Source organism: Mauremys reevesii, linkage group 3 (genome assembly GCF_016161935.1).
Source record: "Mauremys reevesii isolate NIE-2019 linkage group 3, ASM1616193v1, whole genome shotgun sequence".
Taxonomy (NCBI): Eukaryota; Metazoa; Chordata; order Testudines; family Geoemydidae; genus Mauremys; species Mauremys reevesii.
In genome coordinates, this window is record NC_052625.1 from 44712468 (window position 1) to 44732463 (window position 19996).

The 19996-nt window shown below is 38.8% G+C and overlaps 1 protein-coding gene across 2 annotated transcripts in view; it reads left to right on the plus strand.

The window, feature by feature from the left end:
- Positions 1–1497: 1497 nt before the first annotated feature.
- Positions 1498–19996, plus strand: part of ATF3 (activating transcription factor 3) — a 34806-nt gene continuing 16307 nt past the window's right edge. Inside the window, exons 1-2 of one of the 2 annotated variants that reach the window (XM_039531306.1) lie at positions 1498–1736; positions 3781–3916. The gene's annotated coding sequence lies outside the window, so the exon portion shown is untranslated. The remainder of the gene's footprint in view (positions 1737–3780; positions 3917–19996) is intronic. The other variant, XM_039531308.1, reaches the window with a different exon arrangement.

A 19996-nucleotide genomic window follows, 5' to 3' on the forward strand; every position in this document is an offset into this window, starting at 1 on the left:
GGCGGCCAGAGTCGGGGTGAAACACTGATGTAGTAACACGGTGCTGCGCCTGAATCCTCGGTTTGCCTACAGAGTGGGGGAGAGACAAACCTCCTCCCTCACAGTGGGGTCTTGCTTACTATGGGTCCCAGTAGACAGAGAGGGACAGACATATAGTGAATGAGGCCTAGCTAGATGGAAAGAAAGGGATAGACAGATGATTGATTGAGAATGACAGATAGACCAATGATAGACAGACACAGGTGATAGCTAGATCGACAGACAAACAGATAACACTATTTTTTGTTCAAATACATACATTCCCTGTCACATGATATGATTTTTATTTATATGTTTCACTGATGGGGGCATCGTGAATTTGTTGTGACCAATTAGATAATACACGAGGCGGGGTCAGAGGCTGAGGGCTGATATGGCTTAATAATATCATGTAGGAACTGTGACTGCTTGAAAGCTGTTCTGGTGGTTTTAATACAATCCTGTTTATAAAAAAACAATTCTGGGAACACAATAAACATTCAGATAAACAAGGGTTTGGATGACTGTGAGAGGGGAAAGACAGCAGAAGGTGGAGTTACTGGGTATGTGCTTTGTGCGGGGGGAAGTAAATGAGAATTGGTCAAGAGGGAGTTTTGGATTACAGCTGCCTTTTGTGGGCAGTTTGATTTTACATCTTGCTTTTTAATGTAGGTCATGTATCCAGGTGCTATGAGCATGGACACATGAAAAAAATCAATAAAATAGAGGAATCCAGGGTAAATTAAGTTTTACATTAATAAACATGGGCCATCTTCATCCCAAATTTCATTCCATGGATGAACTGGGATGATATCAGAGATGTATTTGTCCAGTTTTATTTGTAATCACTCTATTTGGGAGTCTAAACTTAACACACTGAATTGTATATAAGACTCTCTTCCCCTCTTGCACCTAACTCTGTGTGTAACGGACAAAAACAAGATGGGTTTAAATAGTGTATTATTATCATCATTATTATTAATAACCATTTATTTATTTAGAGCAGCTCCTAGAAGCCTCAGTCAGGAATCACAGGTCTATTCTGCTATGTGCTGTACATGTAGATTAGAGACATTCCCTGCCCTAAGAGCTCTCAATCTAGGTAGCATCCCTTTATGGATATTTGTGTATGGGCATCTTTGTAAGGACTATTTTAAAATTATAAATACATCATTAACAAAATATATACTTTTTCTTTTGTGAATTAGTCTATTAAAATGCATTTCATAAATGTTCTTTAGTTGGAAAAACAGAAATACCGAATATTCCAAAAAAGGTTCCATCGAGGAAATAATAAATTGATTCTACTGTGTCAAAGGCTGTAATAAATCAAACAAAAATAATTATAACTCAGAGCTCTGCTGGTTTCAACCTACAGGTATTGTCCATAGTAGGCTATCTTTGATTGAGGGATGTGTTGTGAAATAAAGCCCCTCACTCACTTTAAGGTCGAGATGATGCTGTGGCTTCATATTTAGATCATGGCTAGTAGATAAATCTAGGATGCAATTAGTCACCTATGACATGACTTCATATTTCCATTTAATTTAGTAACAACAGTTGGTTCCAGAGGGGCAAGTGAGATTTAGTTTATTAACAGAGTTTCTAGGATAAGTGAGCAGAAAGATTTGAAAGGGATGATCTGAGAAGTCGAGATGTGAAGGGAAAATATTCTGAAAGGGACATAGAGTTTCTTAAGGATTTGAATACAGAGAAATGTAAGTCTTGTCTCATAATTTTCTCAACTAGGGCTCTATATATTAATATACATATTTAATATATATTTCCAGTCAAAAAATCTTATACAAATTGTTTGTGTGAATTGCTTTTACTAGTGCTTAAAGTATTTTACTAGTGCTGTCATTTCAGCTGTTATCTGTTGTCTAGTTTTCTAGCTCAGTAGTTTTTATTTTGATTTATTTTAGTACAGTGGGTTCTACTGAAACAATGAAAAGCACCTATGTTTTAACAGTAAAACATGTTTTATCTGAAAAAAGTGCATTCATTTATACTCAGATGATAAATTTTGTTCATAATCAGACTGTTAAGGTCTGGTACATTTGTATATTAATTTGTTTTTATTTATAAAATTCTGGTTAGACAAATACAAAAGAATTAGTAACTGCCTATTGTATGCTACAGAAGAAATTCCACAGTTTAGTGTTCAGATGTCCAGTGTTTCACAAATTTAGAATCCTTTCTTTTTTAATACTGGACCAAGTCCTGTTCTGACACCTGTTAATGGTGTTGTAAGCAAGTTAGAACAGAAGTTGGTGCAGTAACTGTTAACTTTTCAAAGACTTCCTAGCTCTTGGCAATTGATGGCCCAAAAAATGAGCTAAAATAGTTTAACAAATGCAAATGATATTTAAAAGATAAGAAATACCAAAGAAGTAAAATTCATAAGACGTTAACCATATTAAATTTCAAAATTGATCATCTTTAAAATGTCAAATTATATGTCAATCATTTCAGATTAGCTAAATAAGTAATGGCAAAAGTTGTTTATGTTCAACAGATCTCTGCCAAGCTTCCCTCATTACTTTTTATTTTTTCTAATAAAGAAAGATCGGGTGATCTTTTTCTCTTAATAGTAACTTTATGTTCCAGTGAATCTGAATTTGATTGTCACTCATTCTCCCTTGTGTGTCATTATCATAACTTCACATGACTTCAATTAAATGAAAAGATTTTTTCCCCTAAACCTCTTGTCTTACCCCTCCCATGCCGGCAGGAGTAGACAGTATTCAGAAACTGGCACGAAGGTGAGGCTCTGATACAAGGAGCTTGCTGTTTCTCTGTGACTCATTTGACATTAACATAATTATGTTACAGAAGTCAAAGTGGTTTTCAAACTATGAGTAATGCACAATACTAGAGAGAGTGTTTACAAGACAGCAAGGCATATCAACTAGCTGAAGTAACCAGCTGCTGATAACTGCTGAAGTAAGTTAGGGAATTAAAAAGTCTTACAGTCAAATTATCCTTCTTTGGAATTCAGAGTCATGTACAGAAATGAGATAGGTAGTGTATTTTGAAGAAGGATCCAGAACCGACATCATGCTGTAATCAGGATCGGACTGAGACTGTAGGTAGTTCACACAAGAAGTCTTCCCTACATTTCTTCCCACGTGCATATTTATGGAAAAGTCGTGTTCAAATGATAGCACTGATCTTTTCAAGAAGAGAGTGTGTACACAGAGTTCATTTCAAAATGCAAGTGACAAGCATCTTGTCAGCAAAAACGAGAGAGGATCAAAAACTGAAAAAAAAAATGAGGTCATCCCACAAATATTTTGAGTCTATAGTGAATGTGAATTGACTCATATAAAGAAAACCGATAACAATAAGATACATTGTTGTGTTTGTTTGCCCTGATCATATGTTTTTAAATAAGTACAAGCTTAGTTCTAGTACAGAAGAGAATCTTTGCTTTGTAATAAAAATATTTAACTGAAAGGTTTATGATGCTGAGCATATTATGAATAAATACTAAAATGGTGTCTGCTAAATAGATTAAATGTAAGGAAAAATAAAAAAAATAGTGGTGCCTACTTCATTCAAATGTAATTCTGCTCTGTTTAAAAAGCTATAGACACCTCATGGAAATGTTAGAAAAAAATTATTGAAAAACAATCTTGACAATATATTTTTTCTGTTGATTTTTCGTAACTTGGTTTTTATTACAATAGACATTTGAATGAAAGTGGGACACTTGCTGTTTAGAAGTTTATCTATGTTACCTTGCTATTCCTCACACAGGGCCTGATTCTGTGAGCTGCTGAGCATCCCTTGAGAAGTGCTGAGCACTGTGAACTTCCTCTGACTTCAACAAGAGTTGAAGGCACTCAGCACCTCCCAGGATTGGCTTATCAAACACAGTCGCTCCTGTGGAGAAGTAAGTTACAGAGGACTGTAACTTACAGTAATCAGCAAACAGCTTTCTTGTAAAAGTGTCCGTAGTAATAAAAAGAGGGAAGGGAGAGCAATACAGAAAATATGCATAGAATAGAAGTTTACCATGAGGCATCAGAGGGTCTCTAAACAATTTTTAAAAAATCAGGAACTCCAAACTTCACCTAAGCCACTCACGTCGCTATGAAAAAGCTGCTCAGGACCCAACCAGACACTTAATATGATGACATTAATCTCCACTGGCCTCTTGCAAAGATGGAGCTGGCCCAGAAGTGGTAAAAAAGAAGCATATGGGAAGGAAAAGTTGCAGAAAAAAATATTGCAATGGTGTCATCTGCTGATGATAATATTAACATGTTTCAGGGGACTGAGAGTCAGGACTTGTGGCTTTGCTGTTTCCTATTCTGCCACTGATGTGTTGTGTGGCATTGGGCAAATCACTTCACTTCCATCTGCCTCAGTTCCTTGTCCCAGATGTATTGTAAGGTTTATTGTATACATAGCACATAGAGATCCTTGAGACAGCTGCTACAAAAGTGAAAAGCATTATTATTAACATGCATGTACAGTGTCATTTGGTCAAAGAAAATTAAAATATTTCTTTCCAAAGCACAACCCTGCATTCAGAAACCAACCCTGCTTTGCAGTAAACATATCCAACAGATTTATAATTATTGATGCATCAAGTGATTTTAACAGTTTCTGTACTGTCATTTCATTGTACTACACCATTGCACTGAAATATCAAATGAAACTGTCTTTACATTTTATTTCAGTTGATTAGGGCAAAACAAATGTGGAATTACAGAAGCTCACCTATCAAATTGTTAGGAAATGTGTCCCACCCTTAGAATGGCAGGTTAATCTTCTATAGTTAAGATTATGTCAACGCTTTCATTATAAAAAACTTGTTTAATTCTATATTATTATTATTATAATAGCTCTTCCCAGATCCAACCTTAAGTACAGTGGCTTTTTGAGGCCCAGCAGTCAAGTACTCCTGCGATTAACTCTGAAGAGTTCCTTGCAAAATCCTTCACCTCTAGCCCCTGGTTCCTAATACTGTACTTGATTCCAATAGAATTTCCTTCCTACCCTAGTTCTCAGGGAAGTTGCACCAATACTTTGTTTTATTTCTCTAGAGGTGGCTCTGTGCAGTATCCATCTTGATAGCCTTTCTTTTTCCCATAAAATAATACTTAGATCCAAATTCTGCCATGACTTACATCCTGTGAAAATTCCACATCTAATCAGTGTTCTCACGTGGGGCTCTGAAAATTGTAAAGCTGTCCCCAAGTCAGCCTTCAAAATAATTTGGGGTAAAGCAGGGGATGCTGGGTCTTAGACCAGGTGTGATTAACAAAACTAAACCATTTCAAATAAAGTCCCACCACTTTTAAATCTTGTGAACTTTGCCGACTTTGTTCTTTTTGTGTGAACTGAGTTAGTGAGCAAAATAGTCAAAGACACTTTTTTTGGTGTTGAATGTTGTGAGGGTGCTAGAGACCAAGGGAGAATGAGTGAACAGATTTACTTGTTTTAATTTAATTTTCTGATTGTAATAGTGTGAATTTACACTTGGAGAATTGTCTCCAGAGTGTATAGATCATATGTAATATGTCTCTTTTTAATATGCTAAAGTAAACATAAGACATAATTAGGCCTCCAACTTGGAAAAAGTGCCTCAAAAAGTTTCCCTGAGATCCCTGCATACATGGACCGCTCCTTGACTGAATGGAATCGGGGGGCGGGGAGTGCTGTCTTAATGTCACCATGCTAGCACCTTGGGACCACATGGAAGCTCCTTCACTATAGCTCCATGCAAAAGAAGCTGCACAGGAAGTTGCAAGTATGGTCATTATGGTCAGACCACAGCCAGGGAGGGAGGACTGATGTGCTATGAACATAATTCGTCCCAAGTAACATGCAGGGAATCCTCAGGGAGACCAAAGATAGTTGCCCTCAGAAAAAGCCCTATCTACAACATTTCTACTGACAAAGGGGTGTGTGATAGCCACAGCGGGCTGGAAGCAGTGAGGAGACACAGGAAGGATTTCTGTATGATGGGACCTGGCCTTCTGGGAGCTGTGGGTAGTGCAGAGGCATTTGTGTGGAGAGATCTGGTCTCTAGCAAATTCACTGAGACCTACAGATTCTGGGGCTGACCCCCTCACCTGTTCTGTGGGAGGAGAGGAAACTCTACAACAGAATGACTTAATAGAACTCTGCAAAGGACCCTCCGAGTTTTCCTTCCTTAATCACCCCCATGGGTTTTTCTCTGGGGTCTGATGGTGTGGCCTAGCTGATGGATCTGAACATATTTTATGTTATGTGGTCTACAGTGAGTACTGTATTACCATACTTGAGTTGGTTATGCTCTAAGTTCTCTGGGGCATGAACTGTCTCTCACTATGGCCTGGTCTACACTAAGGGCGGGGGTCGAACTAGGGTACGCAAGTTTAGTACGCAAGCTGAACTCGAAGTACCCTAGTTCGACTTACTTACCCGTCCAGACGCGGCGGGGTCGAACTCCGCGGCTCCAAGGTCGACTCTGCCACCGCCGTTCGCGGTGGTGGAGTTCCGGAGTTGACCGGAGCGCGCGGGGAGTTCGAACTATCGCGTCTTGATTAGACGCGATAGTTCGAACTCGGAGAAGTCGAACTCACCGCGTCGACCCGCGCGGTGAGTATGGACCTGCCCTAAGTGTGTGCATAGTGCTTAGCACAATGAGACCCAAATCTCAGTTACAGGCTGGGAGCACTACTATACTACAAAAATAACCAATAAGAATATCTAATTATGTCCTTGATTTATGCTTTATTGTATGTTTGCTGGAAAACTGAGCCTCCAAGAATACACTATATCCATTTGCATATAAATGTTTAAAATGATAAAAAAATAAAGTTCCAAAAATATTCTTTCTTAGATTCTGATGCATTTTTTTCATTGGTTTTATACAGCACAATTTCTGTTCCAAAAACATTTTTCAAGCTCTTTGGTCAAATCGCTTTTGAATTTTGAAAAATTAGATGCTAAATCGAGTGATATATTCAGGCCTAATTCTGCCAACACTTATTATGCATGTGCTTAATTCTGAGCTCATGAATAGTTCCTTTGGAACCACCAAGATTAATCACGTGATTAAAGTTAAGCACATGCCTAAATGTTTGCAGGGTCAGGACTTTAAAGTTTAGAATGCTGTCACCTTCTATGTACAGTAAAAACATTAAAGAAATTCACAAGTTTTATGTGAATCACTATTTATTTTAAAGGACCCATTGTAGTTTGATGCATAAACTGTCACGAAGTATATGTCTTATCAAATTAAACGTAGTGCAATATTCAGATAATGAGATTGGTTGAGTGGCTGAACCTTCTATTAAAAGAGAGAGATCTCTATGCAAGAGGGGAAAACTGCTTGTCATTATTTGGAAGAAGGCTTTTAATAAAATAAATTCTTAATACCTTTTCACGGAAACAAAGTGGGAGTCTTTCCATTGACTTCAATGGACATTGGATCTGACTCTAAAAGAGTACCAGTTGCCTATGCATGGTACATCACCAAAAGTATCACCCTAGTCATTTCATTTGCAGATAAGGGAGAGGAAGCACCGACCTGGGAGTCATGTCACAAATTTGCTGCAGGACCTTGGGCATGTCACATAATCGCTCTGTGCCTCAGCTTCTCTATCTACAAAGAGGGATTATACCTTTCTTACAAGGGTGTTGAGAGTCTTAATTAATCCATGTTTGTGAAGTGCTTTGAGCGCTTTGGATGGTAGGTGCTAAAGAAGTGCAAAATTGTTATAATATACAAAACAATGAAGTTCAACTCAGATGGAGAATTTTCATCCATCCGCATGCCAGAAGGATGGGAAGATGTTTCTCCACAATGAGCTGTTATCAACTAGTAAAGTCCAAGAGAAGATTAACATTATTCGTATTCTTGTTACTTTATGTATGTAATGCTATAAATGTTCGTGTTGCTTGACAGATACAAAAAAACCAGTTGTCCTGAAAACTTACAATCTAGATCCTAAATCTGTGACACAACCCACAAATGAGACGCCTCGTGGGTGTGGGTGTCTGCCCTGCGGATCACATGGCAGGTGGTTGAAATATAACTTGTTGAGTGATGTTCACGCACTCTAGCTAGGCAAGGAAGAGGAAATGTGAAATGGAGATCCTACAGGAATAAAATCATTTAGTTGCTTTGATAGGTGGTAGTCTATATTTCATGGAGGTTCTGAACTTTTTTTTTAACATATTTATCTAATTGTTATGCTAATATTAAATCTGATGTTTCCAGAAAGATTCAAAATTAAACTGACTGTTATACTTCAAAAGACCTAAATCCTTTGTTTGATGGGGGGTTACCAAATCATCCTCCTGAGCCATGAGCCAAGAGATTTTGAAAAGAACAGTTTCTCTACTCTCCTTTTCTGTTCATCAGCCTCTTCCCAGGATTCTACACGTTCTGTCTACTCCAGATAGGTCCCTATCCAGAACCGAGAGGAAGGGTCTATGCAAACATTTCCAGTTTGTAAAAATAATAATAATAAAAAAAAATCTGTCAACATTTTCATAAAAGAAAAAAATGTATAAAGGTTAAACTTTGAAGTGCTCTTTAGTACTATGTATTAACCCCACATTCAGGAGATGTCTATTTTCCTATCAGACTGCAATACAAATTAGGGCCCAATCCTGCAAATATTTACTACCTGGTGTGGTACTTATAGTACTATTACTAGTGGTTCCTTGTACTTCAATTAGAATACAATATAACTTTAATTCATACAAACTCTAAAACAAACTGCTCTTCAAAGTTAATACAATTACAAAGTTAAATAATAGCAGGAGAGTTGGGAGGTACAGCAAATTGGGAGGTACAGCAAGGGAGAAAATCCTGATTCTCCTCTGACCAGCATTAATCCGCAGTGACCCCTTTGAAGTCAATGAAATTACACTGGTGTTTGTGAAAGGAGAATGAGGCCCATATTAATTGGGATATAAAGTGAGATGGAAAGTCGAGGACAAAGCTTCTTTCACCAACAATTGTGTAAGTCCTGGTATATATTTAAAACTTAGGTTGATATAGCTACAGTGCTCAGGGCTGTGAAAAATTCACACCCCCTGAGTGCCGTAACTACGCCAACCTATCCCTCAGTATAGACACAGCTAGATTAATGGAAGAATGCTTCTGTCAACCTTGTTACCAGCATTTGCGGAGGCAGAGTTCCTACCGAGATGGAAAAACCCCTTCCATTGCTGTAGTATGCATCTACACTATGAGGTTACAGTGGCATAGCCACAACACCATAGCTATGACTCTATAGTGCCTGTAGTGTAGACATGGCCTAAAATAGGTGGCCAGCGCTAGATTCATAAGTATGTCCTGTAAAAGAAGCTGCATTGTTACCTTAGGTTAGCTAAGTTAGTTAATTAGATGTAGCAGCTGGCTTTTAACTTTTAAAGTCTAGTTGGCTTTTAACTTGGGTTAGCAGCCTGGGGTTCATAACCTGAATTAAAAGCTGAGTTGCAGTGCCTTCACTGCTATTTTAACCCATTAACTAACCCGAATTGAGAACACATCTTTTTTCTGAAGCAAAGACATACCCATAGATTTTAAGATCAGAAGGGACCATTAGATCACCTAGTCTGACCTCCTGAATGTCACAGACATTACATGTCACCCAGTCCACTCTGTATCTAGCTCAGCTAGGTGAGCAGATGAAGCGGTAAAGGGCAAAGACAGGACTTGAACTGAAGTAGTACCAAGGGAGTCACTCATTAACACTTCCCCAATTTTTGTAAGCAGTCTTTTGGGGTCGGCACTTGTCAAAATAAATCTGAATTAATAAATTAATAATGGAGAAAAGATCAAAACTCATGCAAATTTTTCTTGTGCATTCTATAGGTATTCTTTCAAACCCTGAGCACAACAGAAGAATTTGTATTTACTTTGTGATCATTGGGGTATCCCCTAACTTATTTTTCCTGGCAACACTATATCAGAAAAAGTATCATCCCAGAGTGGGGGGAAGATTGCAGCATAGCGGACTATGGAGGGCTGATGTGGTTCGGCCACACTGGGGGAAGGTGACTGCTGAGCAGGTGCACAGAGGGACTCCACATTGTCTGTGCACAGAAGAACTGGTCTCCATGCCCTCTCCGCAATAGGCCCAACCTGAGGGGAGAGAGTTAGGGACAGGCTGGAGTAGGAGCACTCGTATTTTTTATGCTCACTCAGGTCTTCTGTCTGTCCATGACTATATGCATACTGTGGCTATAAACACCTGCTAGGATGAGGTACCAGGCATACAGACCCTGCTCCAGTTTAGAGGCTGGAATGGTGGCTATGGTGGGGCTGTTTGGCTGCTTCATATCCTGCCTGCAGATAGGCAAAGTCTTATTAACTTATCCATTGGTCCTCATATAGGCTGAGGCTGCTCAAAATTAATGTGAGACCTGGAACAGCTCCGTTTGTGTATGATCCAATGGGCTAACACAGAAGCGCAGTCTAGAGCAGCAACCAGGCCATCCAGATGTATTCCTTTATAGATCTTCTCTAAGGAGACGTTCAGCTCTCTCAGAGGTCCCATATTTTGTTGCTGACACGTATCTCCCAGATCATGGCTAGGCTGTTTGCATCAGCTCATGAAGCCTTTTACTAGCTACACTTTTTTATAGATGAATTCTGTCAGCGCATACTGCTTAACTTCCATGCCTGTGGCAGCCATTTTCAGGCCTCACTATAGCAGTGTCCCAGTAGGTCAATGGGAAACCTATAAAATAAGGAAAGGATGGTGTAAAAGTTCCTGAAAATGTCAATATTCTCTCTATGGTTCCAATTCAAAAGTTAATAAGACTTTGCCTATCTGCAGGCAGGATATGAAGCAGCCAAACAGCCCTTCAGGATCAGCCCTAGAGCTGTATTTAAGAAAAATAGTAGGCCCAATCCATTTGTCATTAAAATCAATGGGAGATCTGTTGTTGACCTCAGTAAGAGCAGGAATGGGCCCTGTGACGCTGCTTTTACAATTCCTTTCATAAAGGTGTGTATGATGCATATTTCTTAAAAAGATTACAACCATATACTCAAGTTGGTGATTAAAGCCCTAAATCTGCAAACACTAGAGGACCTGCATGGTTATTTTAAGGATCAGGGCATAAATGAAATAAACATTAAAAAAAATTATAATGACCTACAAAATTGTAATACCACAAACAATCTCAATACATATTTAACCCAGGCAAAGCAAAACAAAAATAGTATGAATTTTATGCTTACTATGAATGTTCTTGTCTTTTCAAATACATTGGGCCCAACCCATTGCTGACATACAACCTGATTTTGAGAGGACTGCACAGAACATAAGGGAAACTGTTTAGAGAAGTTAAAGTCTAAACACACCCTTTTGAACAGCGGGCAAATCAGCTATAAATATGACCCATCAAATACATATTTGACTGTTAATTGTAAAACTCCTTTGCTTCAAACTCATGCTTAAAAGAACAATCAGCAGCTAAAAGATCAGGGGCCAGAGTCTCAGCTGATGGATATCAGTGTAGTTTCATTGAAATCGGTGGAGCTATGCCAATTTATACTAACTGGTCTTTAGTCTCTGGTAATTTGGCACATCTCTAGTGTCTGCTATTAATACCAAAAAGTTGATTTTTATATGGTTGGAAAAGTCATGCAATTGTAAAAGTAATGTTAGAAGATGGGACTGCCAAAGCCAGGAAGTGTCAAATTGAGCCCCTCCATTTTCAAAAAAGCAAAGAGTCCTTTCTCAAGCAAAACTCCCAGTAAAACACTGACCATAATACTATAAATGAGGAATGGAATGCCAGTCTTAACTGTGACTTGCCTGACATTTAACTGTGCTATAACCCTGATGTAATTTCAATGTATATTTAACTAAATATTTTACAATTTCTCTGATGCAAGGATCATACATCTTGGCCTACACCCCGACTAAATGCAACCCTCCGTCTAAATGCTCTTGTGTTTGTAGTGAAAAGATTTTCTTCTCCTTGAAAGTTGTTTAGCATGGCAGACATCTGCCATACTTAAAATGGGATACTGTTCCATGTTTTACTTTGATCAGCTTTCACTCATAGGAAAATTGCTAACTATAAGTATGTTTGATCTAAACTTTTTTTATTAGAAACAGAACTTAGAGAAAAGAAAAAAAATGGGAATCTGGTTAACCATGCAGCTGCACAGAACCAAATTCTGGAACAGAACATAGATTTAAAACCTCACAATAAAGTCAGTGTGAGATCTGCAAAACAGTTCCAAGAGGCCCTTCAAATGAGTAGTTTATGTTTTACACCTTTTTTTTCTCACATTTGGTGTTCAACTGTAAATTACAATACAGTTTCTAAATTTATGGGTCACATAATGCCCTCTCTCCATGAGGGAGTCCTCGCACACTTAGAAGGGAGCAGTTTTAGCCCTGAGTGTACTTAGTGTCATCGATACAAAAAGTGTCGCCAAAAATCCTTCAGTGTTTACATCCAAAAGCAAGTAAATTATGGAAGTCACAATATGTTATTCTGATTAATTATCCTTCAGGCTATATGGGCTCAACCCTGCAAAATTATCTTAGGCAAATGTCACATTGAACTTCACAGGAGTTGTGTCTGAGTAAGAACTCCAGAACTGGTTCGTTCTTTCTTTCTTTTTGCTTCATGGAGGGGAAAAAAGTATCTACTCTGCCTATCTGTCTAAACATATACAAGAGGTCACCTTTACTAGGCAGCCTTCTGTCTTGAGAAACCACCCCCAGAGTACTCTCAAATGCAGTGACTAAAATTTTGGTCTGCCTTTATTAGAAGATCACCTCTGTTAAGCAGTATTTATTAAATTTTTGCTGATCACTTGAGCAGTAGCTTAAGACAGAATTTTATTGTCTGTGATCTGCATATATTATAAGTTCCTAATGGTCAACTGGAGCACTGATAAAATAGTATTATGAACTTATGAGTAAGGAGCTTAGACAATTTATATAAACAGACAAATAGGTTAGAAAAACAGCCAGCTCGCTCCACTTCTCAGCAAAGATTTAATAGCTTACTGGTATAGCAAAGTTTCAGGTAACTGAAAATGCCTTACATTTACAAAACGTACTACCATACATTTGCTGATCTACTGTAACAGCCTGAGTTTGCTCCCAATCAAGACAATGGAACTAAAACTAATAAAATCATTAAAACTAAGCTTGACCAAACAAACAAAGCCTATTTTGTGCAGCAGTTGCTTTGATTAATTTCTTGATTTTCTTCATTTACTTATTAATTTGCAAAATCCAGTCATAAGCAATAGCTCTCCCAGTCATCAGAGCAAATTAAAGAAGTTCTTCTGTCATTACTTTTGGCTTAGGTCTATTTCTACTTACATGGGGGCAATCCTTGTTTGCTGCAATGGGAGTTGCACCCACATAAGTAGCACAGAACTGGGCCATTTATTTTTTATATGTTTATATATTGTATATATTTTTATAGTCCCATAATTTATAATAGTTTTAATGACTTACAGGGAGGGAGGGGATTTCTTGTCAGCTGATGATTACACCAGGAAATACTTTTCTCATCGGTCTTTATTGCTTGTACATAATATACGTTAGTATCCCTGCTGCTAGAGTGGGAGTCACTTCAGAATGCAAAGCTTCCAACAGTACTTCAGTCAGCAAACCCTCCATTTTCAGAAATATGTGCATTCATTTGTGCATGTAGTTACTGAGATTGTGTGTGCAAATGACCAGCTAGAGGTCTAACTACTTCTATGTATACAAATTTAATTGCATGCACGCACAATTCTAAACAAGTCTAAGTGACTTGCTAAATCCTGGAAACCTGCTGTCTTTGGAGAAACCTGCTGGCATTAAAAAGAATATGTATGAGATTAGTATGAAGACATGGCAATCCGTTGTTAAATACATGGAGGATATCCAAAGTAAACTGGCAAATCTTACTAATTTCTCCCTTTACAAGTATCATTTTTTGCTGTTAAACATGTATATCTTTTGTATTGTTATGGCACAAGGTGCTGAAATTCCCCTAAAAATGCCATGCAGTAATTGCATCCAGAGGGGCAGGTCCTTAACTGGTGGAAATTGTCATAGCTCCATTTACTTTAGCCAGAGTATTGTGTGGGATAAAGGGCTCTGGCAGTTGAAGCTTTGAGGTTCCTTTGTGTTGTAGACCAACTGCACAAAACACTGTAGACACAGTGTTTCTAGGCCATGTGGTCTCTGGCCATGTGGTCTCTGTGAGCAATCTGGGGTTCCTGGATGTAAAACTCAGGGACTGGTACAGCAAGATGAGACTGAAGCAATAGAGGTGTGTGATGACCTGTTGAGAAATAAAGGTACAAGAGAGCTGCTTCGGGGGACAGGGCCTTATCTGAGGCTTCTGCAAGCAGGAGTTGCCTGTGTTGCCATTAGTTACTACCCCATCCAAGGAATCAGGATTTGGGTACATTCTATAAATAAACAAACTGCACTAAAGGATACCTGATGGTGAGTAATCAATTTCTGCTCCAAATGGGAAATTAACCCATAAAGCCTCCAAAATTTGATACCGCTCAGCAAAGGGGTAACAGTATTTACTCTCTGGACACTTTATGGGATATTCTGTAGACCCTGATCTATAATTTCAACCTTCTACAGTATACCTATATTTATTTCAGTATAAAATATTGTTACTGTTTAACACTTTTTATACATAGCAGCTGGTCTGTGCATTAGCTTTGCTTCACATGAATTCTTTAAAAGCAATGTACTTAGATTACAAAAACATAGCATGACCTAACCCTGAATTCCTCTTGCATTCATAATTCCCACTGAAGTCATTAGAAATTTTGGATGCATGAGAACTGCAAGATCAGGCCCTACAGACAACTTATCTTAGAGTTATAGAATCATGGGACTGGAAGGGACCTCGAGGGGTCTTCTAGTCCAGTCCCCTGCACTCATGGCAGGACTAAGTATTATCTAGTTAGACCATTCCTGACAGGTGTTTGTCTAACCTGCTCTTAAAAATCTACAATGATGGAGATTCCACAACTTCCCTAGGTTATTTATTCCAGTGCTTAACCATCCTGACAGTTAGGAAGTTTTTCCTAATGTCCAATTTAAACCACACTTGCTGCAATTGAGCCCTTTGCTTCTTGTCCTGTCCTCAGAAGTTAAGTACAATTCTTCTCCCTCCTCCTTGTAACAACCTTTTATGTACTAGAAAACAGTTATCATGTCCCCTCTCAGTCTTCTCTTTTCCAGATTAAACAAACCCAGTTTTTTCAATCTTCCTTCATAGGTCATGTTTTCTAGACCTTTAATCATTTGTTGCTCTTCTCCTCTCCAATTTGTCCATATATTTCCTGAAATGTAGCATCCAGAACTGGACACAATACTCCAGTTGAGGCCTAATCAGTGCAGAGTAGAGCGGAAGAATTACTTCTCGTGTCTTGCTCACAACACTCCGGCTAATACATCCCAGAATGAGGTTTGCTTTTTTTGCAACAGTGTTGCACTCTCGACTCATGTTTAGCTTCTGGTTCACTATGACCCCCAGATCCCTTTCCTAGGCAGTCATTTCCCATGTTGTATGTGTGCAACTGATTGTTCCTTCCTAAGTGGAGTACTTTGCATTTGTCCCTATGGAATTTCATCCTATTTACTTCAGACCATTTCTCCAGTTTGACCAGATCATTTTGAATTTTAATTCTATCCTCCAAAGCACTTGCAACCCCTCCCAGCTTGGTATTGTTCACAAATGTTATAAGTGTACTCTCTATGTCATTATTTAAATCATTGATGAAGATATTGAACAGAACCAGACCCAGAACTGATCCCTGAGGGACCTCACTCATTAGGCCCTTCCAGCATGACTGTGAACCACTGATAACTACTCTCTGGGAATGGTTTTCCAACCAGTTTTGCACCCACCTTATAGTAGCTCCATTTAGGTTGCATTTCCCTAGTTTGTTTATGAGAAGGTCATGCGAGACAGTATCAAAAGCTTTACTAAAGTCGAGATATACCATGTCTACCGCTTCCCCCCTATCCACACTGCTTGGTACCCTGTCAAAGAAAGCTATCAGGTTGGTTTGGCACTATTTGTTCTTGACAAATCAATGCTGACTGTTACTTATCACCTTATTATCTTCTGTACGTTTGCAAATTGATTGCTTAATGATTTGCTCCATTATCGTTCTGGGTACAGAATAAATACTTATGTATACTTATGTACGTAGGATACAATTTAACTTATTTTTGAATAACTAGGTACATCTCTTGTGTCCACTATTACTACAAAAAGTTTCCAGTGTTTATATAGATGAAAACATGTTTTTTTTCTTTATGTCAAAGAGAACAACTTTTAGCCTTTTTATTTATTTATTTATTTATTTATTTAAATTGGTCAGCATCTGCCTCAAATTCCAGGCATTTCACAATTTAAAAAAAATATTTATTACAATACTGGAAAAATCTGTAACTAACTGATCAGCCCATATGTATAATAAAGATAGACTCTCCAAAAATAATGATCCTGATACAAAATCAATATATCCCACCCGATGAACCACCCCATTCCCAAATGCCTGAGAAAAAAATATATGACCGAAATCACAGAGATAAGAAGTAATATTTATAGAGGACTTTTTGAGCTATTTACTAAACAGTAAGACCCACAATTCAGCAAAGCACTTAAGTGGACTGGGACAATTCATGAGCTGAAAGTCAAGCATGCAATTAAGTGCTTTGCTGAATCTGGTCCTATATTAGTCAGTTAAAGTTTTAGGGTGTTACTGATCCTTTTCCAAATTCTGTATCAAATGTTTACACATAAGAAAACTAAATCTAAAATAGAGTATAAGAACTTCAGGGACTGTCTCTTCCAGGTAAACTCTTTGCAGGAAGGATTGTCTTTTTGTTAGATCTGAGTACAGCGTGTAGCACCATGGGACCCTGATTCCTGCTTGGGAGCTCTAGATATTACTGCAATACAAATATTGAAGAATAATGTGTTTGTGCGGCACCCAGCACAATGAGAGGCCCCCATCTGATTGGGCCTCTGGCTACTAAGTTACTAACATAATTAAAATGATATCTAACAATAAAATATTTAACTACATAACTTTTCATCTGTGGCACTCCAGATGTTTCACAGTGGAAAGTAAGGGTATGTCTACACAGCAAAAAAACCCGCAGCTGGTCCATGCCAGCTGACTCAGTCTCACAGGGCTCAGGCTGCGGGGCTGTTTCACTGCTCTGTAGACTTCTGGGCTTGGGCTGGAGCCCAGACAGTAGGACCCTGCAGGGTGGCAGGGCCCTAGAGCTCAGGACTCAGCCCAAGCCCAGAAGTCTACACAGCAATAAAACAGCCTCGCAGCCTGCGTCGGCTAGCATGGACCAGCCATGGGTTGTTTTTTTTTTTTTTGCTGTGTAGCATAGACATACTCTGAGTTTCATTATCCCTGTCTCACTATGGCAAAATGGAGGCGGAGCCTTCCCTACCCAGCCCTCCATCCAGTTTTGCAACCCCAATGTGGCCCTCAGGCCAAAAAGTTTGCCCACCCCTGGCATAGACCAAGCAACTGGCTATGACATGGGGGCTCTGCAGCGGGCTGGTGGAGTGTGGGGAGGTTGGAATCATCCTCCCACACCGAGGAGTATTTGCAGAGTCATTCCACAACCACTAATGCAACCTTAGAAGTCCTCACAGAAGCTCTCATAATTTATGTGCACTCTTTTCTCCTCCCCGGTAAACTCCTGCCCCATCCCTGCCAATCTGTCTATTGTGACACTCAGGGAGACCCTAAGGCATGACATGTTGAGGATCTGCATCCCCAGTGCATTCCTCCCTCCTATTCAGTAGCCTTGCCCTCATTTTACCACTGTGTCCAGAGCTCCCCATGCCCATGGAGAGGGGTCAGTTAGCCCTGGTTGTGAAGATGAGAGCAGAATGCTTTTGCATTTGTAATTAAGGTCTTCCCATTTAAAAACTGAATCCAGCCATTTTCGTTTCATTTTCCTTATGCCTTGTCCTTTCATGTCTGGACAAGTTACGGTAAAACTAAAGCCGCAAAACAAGTCAGCACTGTCAAGAAACTGAAAGTTAAGACTCACCTACTTGTCCCTGTTACAGAAACTCTCACCTACTGTGGGGGAAGGGTCACTATGATCATCTGACTGAAAGATGAAATGTCAGCCTTGACTTTGAAATTGCTGGAGATTGTAAATCTGTGTTGGAGATTACTGTTATTTAAAATAAATATCTGTCTAGAAATTAACTAGTTTTAATGCCTAAAATATATATTTGTAATGACCACAGCAGATTATAAAGTACACATTTACAGACAGGTAGGAATATACTCCATCATGTGTGACTGATACCATAATGAGTCCAAAGCATTTGTAATCTACCAGGTAAAAATACACAAATTCTTTGTGTGTGAGAGAGAGAGTGCATGTGTGTGTGTGTCATTGAGTGTATTTTATCTCATAGATTACAAATGTGTTGGATCCCTTATTATATCAGATCACTACAGTGAAACCTGGATCTCCAACAAGCAGTTCCCATTTTAAAATACTCCTTTACAGTAAAGTCCCTAGGACACTTTTGTATGTAGTTAAGAATCATCTCTACTGGATCAAGCTTTCACTGAAGTCAATGGAAATCTTTCCATTTACTTCAATGACAGTTGAATCAGACATTTAGGTAGTTGATGAAATCAGGCTTTACTGATATTTTTGTACACACATAATCCCTGGGCCAAACTCAGTCCGTGTTTATGATTGCTTCCACCAATTTAAACTATTATGTGGGACCCCATAATAGAAAATCTGCTGGGAGTGAGGAGTTGTGACCACAGAGAGTGATGATAGCCTTCTCTCCCTTGAGGGGAACAATGCTGCAGGGTTGTAACTGAGGACTTGATCCAATGGCAGCAGGTGTAGGAGGTGTAATCTATACTGGCCTGCATAAGCATTGGTGTATCTGGCCTCATATTTTGCATATTCAGTGGACACAATGGTTCTTTTGGAGCTAGTATAGTTTATTTGGTCACTTTATGAGAAGTGGGTCTTTTCCATGCTAGACCCTAGTAACTTCTGAGGAGATCATCACATGAAATGTTCTTTGCTGATTACTGACTAGATAGACCATATCAACTCCAAAGGAGTATTCATAGTCCATTGTGATAATCCAGCTGCTATGCAAGAGTGCAAAGTCCGTGTGATAAAAGCCTCAGGAAGGTTTCAGAGGAAGGAAACAGTGAATTGGCTCATTCAGCCAAAGAGCATGGCCACCTGCAGTTTTTTTCCAAACACCCAAAACCACTCATGCATCTAATAATAATGGGCCAAAACCTGGTGTCTTTAAATTGAGTAAAACTCCCACTGAAGTCAATAAGAATTTTGGCCCAGAATTTTTGTTTGGTCTACTAGTAATTAAGTCTCCTTGCATCCCTGTGAAGTAGGTAAGCACAGTATTATTATCTCCATCTCACAGATGGGCAAACTGAGGAACACAGGGTAAAATTATTTGTCAAAACTCAGGTAGCTTGGAAGCTTGAGAGGCAGGACTAAAAGAACCAAGGGAGAAAATAACAGGAAAAAGGGAACAGAAAGAAGAAGAAAGAGGAATGACAAAGAGGTTAGGGACACAAGTGGGAGAAAAGAGAGAAGTGAAAGGAGGGGAAACAGAGAAGAGATAAGAGGCAAAAAGAAAAGGAGAAGTTTCTGTAATCAGGAAATAGGGAGGAATGCTATTGCTCAAACATAAAGCAAAACAGAGACCAGGAAAGGAGAGAATATATGAAAAGGAGATAAAATAAGACGGAAAGGAGGAAAATGAAGCTGGAGAGAATAAAAAATAGAGATGGAAGTAGAGACAGTGAATAAAGAAACATAAACAGAGGGAGCAGGAGGAAAGCAAGAGAAGATGCCCGCAAAACTGATGTGAACTAATCTTGTTTTTAAATATTTTACTGCTAATAATACAAGTGGCAATAATCCCTTACTTATTACATGCTAAATTCCCCCGAGGTGGA